This window comes from Tupaia chinensis, unplaced genomic scaffold, assembly GCF_000334495.1.
Source record: "Tupaia chinensis unplaced genomic scaffold, TupChi_1.0 Scaffold000294_2, whole genome shotgun sequence".
In the NCBI taxonomy this organism is placed as follows: Eukaryota; Metazoa; Chordata; class Mammalia; order Scandentia; family Tupaiidae; genus Tupaia; species Tupaia belangeri.
This window is the reverse complement of record NW_006159780.1, coordinates 953,898-959,406: the sequence shown is the minus strand read 5'-3', so window position 1 is coordinate 959,406 and position 5,509 is coordinate 953,898.

Below are 5,509 nucleotides of genomic sequence, written 5' to 3'. Positions count from 1 at the left end.
ATAAACAAATACAGTAAAGTAGCAGGATACAATATCAATATACAAAAATCTATAGCATTTCTATACACCCATAACAAGCAGATATAATTGAAAAAAGCTATCTTATTTACAATAACCACAAAAATTATAAGTTACTTAGGAATAAACCTAACCAAAGAAGTCAAAGAACTCTACAAAGAAACCTATGAAAATCTAAAGAAAGAAATTGAAAATGACACAAAAAATTGGAAAGACATCCATGTTCTTGGGTTGGAAGAATTAATATAATCAAAATATCTGTTCTGTGCAAATTAATTTACATACTTAATACAATCATAATTACCAAGAATATTCTTCACAGATCTGGAAAAAAAAATCATAAAATTTGTCTGGAATCAAAAAAGACTTTATATTGACAAAGCAATACTGTTCAAATGGAGTTGAGTAGGAGTCATCTCACTCCCTAACCCCATAATATATTACAAAGCTGTTATAATCAAAACAGTATGGTACTGGCAAAAAAACAGACAAGTAAACCAATGGAACATAATATAAACCCCTGAACTAAACCTCAAAACATATAGCCAAATAATTTTTGACAAAGGGCACTAGATAATTTAATGAGGAAAAGAAATCTCAGCAAATGATGATGGAAAAACTGGATATCTACCTGCAGAAAGATGAAATTAAATCTTTCTCTCACCACTAACAAAAATTAACTCAAAATGGATTAAAGATCTAAATATAAGACCTCAAAATATAAAAATACTGGTGGAAAACACCAAGGAAACTCTTGGAGACATCAGAGTAGGCCAAGACTTCTTAAATAATATCCCCAAAGCACAGGCAATAATCCCAAAACTAGACAAGTGGAATTACATCAAGTTAAAAGCTTCTGCACAGTGAAAGAAACAATAATTAGAGTGAATGAACAACTCTTGGAATGGGAGAATATATTTGCAAACTATGCCTTTGATAAGGGACTGATAACCAGAATTTATAGGGAACTCAAGCAGCTCACCTGAAAAAGAAATTATCAGTACAAGTAAATATGAGCAAATGAGCAAAATGGACAACTCTTTTAGGGAGATATACAAACAGCCAAATAGCATATGAAAAAAAAATGCTCAACATCCCTTATCAAGGGAGATGCAAATCAAAACCACATTGAGATACCACCTAACTCCAGTCAGAATGGCTGAGATAAAAAAAATAAAAAGGAGAAAAAGAAACTCTGCTACACTGGGGGTGGGAATGTAAATTAAAATAATCACTTTGGAGAACAAAATGGAGATTTTTCAAAGGCCTGCAAATAAAACTACCATATGATCCAGCAATTCCACTCCTGACTATCTACCCAAAGTTAACAATGCACTCAGTCAGTAAAACACTTCCACATCTATGTTTATTGAGGCATTATTCACAAAAGCAAAGACATGGAACTAATCCAAAAACCACCCTAAAAACATGGCATATATACACTATGGAATACTACTCAGCCATAAAATACAATGAAATCCTAGCATTTGATAGAGAGTGGACAAATATGGAACACTTACTCTTAAGCGAAGCAAGCCAGTCTATGAAAGAGAGGCACTGTATGTCCCTTCTTAATATATACCAAATGTCTGCACTCTATGGCAGAAACTGAAATATTGGACAATATATAAGCATGGAGAGCAACTGTGGACATCAGAGACAGTGTGGGAAGTGAGTGTGAAATGGCAGGGGGTAAGAAGGAGGGAATCCAGGGGGGAAAAATACAAGTAAAACAGTTAAGAAACACAAAATGGAAAATTATCTGTTGAAGATAACAGGTTTAGTAATATCTTTGTTTGGGACAATATTCAGTGTATTCTGGATGGAAAAATTCATTTTATATGTTATAATGATATACAGTGAATGAATATAAAATGAATAAATAAAATACGTAAACAAACAAATAAATCTACAGAGAAAGCTAGACTTCATTAGATTAAGCAGGTCCACTCTTAAACTTCTGTGGGTGCACATGACGGCATATATTCAGAAGACTTTGACACAGTAGCATTGACGTAATGAATGTTGGAAAGGATGTGGACATTGATTTTGGTGTATTTGTAGATGAAATAATAATGCTTCATTAATATGATATTTTAAAAGAATGTTTAATAGCCATATTCTAGTTGCAACTCTGCTGCAGTCTGAAAATTATTTACAATTACTTGCTTTTCGTTACTTCAATTCAAAATGCTCTTGACTTCTATCTTGTTCATACTTTAAATCACATCTTAGCCCAGTGATGGGCTACAAATATAGAGATAAATTACAAGTGACTAAAGGCACATTCTTGTGTGTGAACATATGAGCACACTGTCTCCCAGAGATTATTATCATGCAAATAAAACTCTAATTAGCTCTCAGGGTGACTGCAAGCTCTCCTTCTTATGAATGAATGAGACTTCTCATAAGCCTTGTCCTTGGGACAAGTGTTCTGCCATCACCTAATCCACCCTAGGAGGTGATTTCTCACTTTCTTTCATTCTCTCTTTCTCCAGTGAACACATATGCCCTATAGCAAAACAAAACAAAACAAAACAAGTTTTGTTATTAGGACAGACATCAATAGAGTAAAAATTGAGAGTCTAGAAATAAACTCTTATATTTACAGTCAACTCATTTCAAAGGAACTTGAAACCTTCACACTACACACAACTATGAACTTAAAGTGGATTATAGTCCCAAATGTAAGAATTAATGTAAGAATTAAATCTATAACATAGGAGAATATACAGGAGCAAATATTCAAGAACATTGATTAGTCAAAGTCTCTTAAAAATGTAAAAAACACCAAAAGCACAAAGACAGAAGAAAAACTAACTAAACTGGTCTTTGATACAATGAATAACTTGTGTTTCAGGAACACTATCAATAAAAGGAAACTACAACACACAATGGGAAAAGAATATTTGTAAATTATATATAGGACAAGAGAATTACATCTAGGATATATAAAGAACACTCACAACTCAACAATAAACAGACGAGTAATTTAGTTCAAAAATGGGCAAAGGATTTATTTTTATTTTTTTAAAAGGATTTTATTTATTTACTTAAGATTTTAAGATTTCTTTTTACTTCTATTTCTTTGATACATTTAATCACATTACTTAGTTTACAAAGTGAGTATTCCAAGATGTGTACATGTCTCACCAGGCCAGTTCATGTACTAGAGAGTTATCTTCAATAGATAATAATCCATTTCTTTGTCCCATAAATGCCTTGCCTCTCTATTTTTCTCCTTAACGTCCTTCCTCAGACTCTACTCCTTCACCCACCCTCTTCCCACAGTTTATCTGGTATTCACAATCATTTACTTAGTTTCTATAACCTTTAGACATTCAGTTTTGGCCATAGAGTGCAGACATTCTGTATATATTAAGTGGAGATATACAATATCTCTCCTTCATCACTTGACTTGCTTCACTCAGCAGTAAATCTTCCATATAGACATTTTTTTCAATTGAAAGGTTTTTGCTATAGGGCGCGTGCGCTCACCAGACAGACAGAGAGAGACATAGAGACAGAAAGCGAGAAATCACCCCCCCAGGGGGGATGGTCATGCCACAATCCCTTCTCCTCCATTCTCCTCTCGGGATCTTGGGCACGCACGCACACATTCCCGGTGTGATTTAAGCCACTAGGTCCGGGACGTGAACCATGGTCAACTACGTGGGAGTCCAGCGACATAGCCATTACGCTAACTGCTGGTTCCCCATATAGACATTTCTACAAAGACTTGTAAATGACCAATACACACAAGATGTTCAACATTGTTAATTATCAGGGACATGCAAATCAAAGCACAATAAAATATTTCATTGACACTATGATTTCATTATCAAAAGACGAGCAAATAATGTGTTGGTGAAAATGTGGAAAAACTGGAACTCTCATACATTACTTGTGGGAATAAAAATGGTGTAATCCTGGGATCAGCAGTTGGCATAATGGCTATGTCACTTGACTCCCAAGTAGTTAAATGCGGTTCGAGTCCAGACCCAGTGTCTAAGCTTATGCTGGGCATGTGTGCGTGCATGCCCAAGGTCCCAAGAGGAGAATGGAGGAGAGGGGATTGCAGTGTGGCCACCCTCCCCTGGGGGTGATTTCTCACTTTCTGTCTTTCTTTCTGGCGAGTGCACGTGCCCTATAGCAAAAACCTCTTTAAAAAATGATGTAACTCCTTTGGAAAACAATTCGGCAGATCTTTTAAAAGATGCACAAGCTCTAGCAATTCTGCTCCTAGATGTGTACTCCAAAAAAGTGAAAACAGAAACTTGGATGTTCACGGCAGCATTATTTATGATAGCGAAAATGTGGAAACACTTTCCAGTTGATGAAAGGAAAACTAGAAAACAGTATGTCCATACAAAGGAGTATTCCTTGGTAGTGAAAAGAAATTAAGTACGAATAAGCATGACAACATGTATGAGCCTGGGATGCATTTTGCCAGGAGAAAGAAGACAATCACAAAAACCATGTAACTTTGGATTCCAGTTATTTGAAATATACGGTCAAGTCCATGGAGAGAAAATAGGTCAGTGGTTACCTAGGCCTGTGTGGACCGGGTGGATTGGAGAATGATTGCTGATGGGCGGGAAGTATCTTGCTGGATGGTGAAAATTATTCCCAAATTAATGGGCTGAGATAAACATTGTATGCTCTGAAACAATAAACTTCAAGGGATGTGTATTATTGATATCACAATAAAGTGCTATGTAAAATAGCGACAGTGCAAAAAATAAAAACAATGTAATTCACTGCATAACAATAAAAAGGTAAGAAATATGATTATCTTGATAAATTCAAAAAAGTATTTTGATACAATTAAATACCTCTCATATAAAAATATTTCCAAACTAGGCATAAGTAGCAATATTCTTTAATTCAACATGGCTACACAAACACTATGGCAAACATCATGTGCAAATATCAAGGAATTATTTAGGTTAACATTAGCAACAAGACAAAGATAGCTTTTATCTGGGTTTTTGTTGTAGGGTAGGTGTGCTCACCAGAGAGAGCGAGAGAGAGAGAGAGAAAGTGAGAAATCATACTTCAGATGAGATGGCCAGATCACAACCCTTTCTCCATTCTCCTCTTGGGATTTTGACACTCATGCACATGTGCTCAGCATGTCTTCAAGCCACCCTGTCCAGGATTCAAATGGAGAAGCCAGTCATGTGAGATCTAGCCACCCTAATCATCATGCCACTGGTTGGTCCAAGAAAAGACATCTTGTACCTCCCAACTTCTTTTCATTATTGTACTAGATGTCTCAACCAGTAAAATACATAAGGAAAAAGAAATATGATACATAAGGATTTAACATTTTTTCTAAATTACTAGAGGGCATGTGCATTCCCCAGACAGAAGGAGTTGGGGGTGAGGGGAGGTGGTAAGAAAGCACACTCCAATGTTGCAATCCCTCCTTTTCTCCATCCTGTCAGAATTTGGGGCACACACGCACATGAGCCTAGTGTGTTTTTCA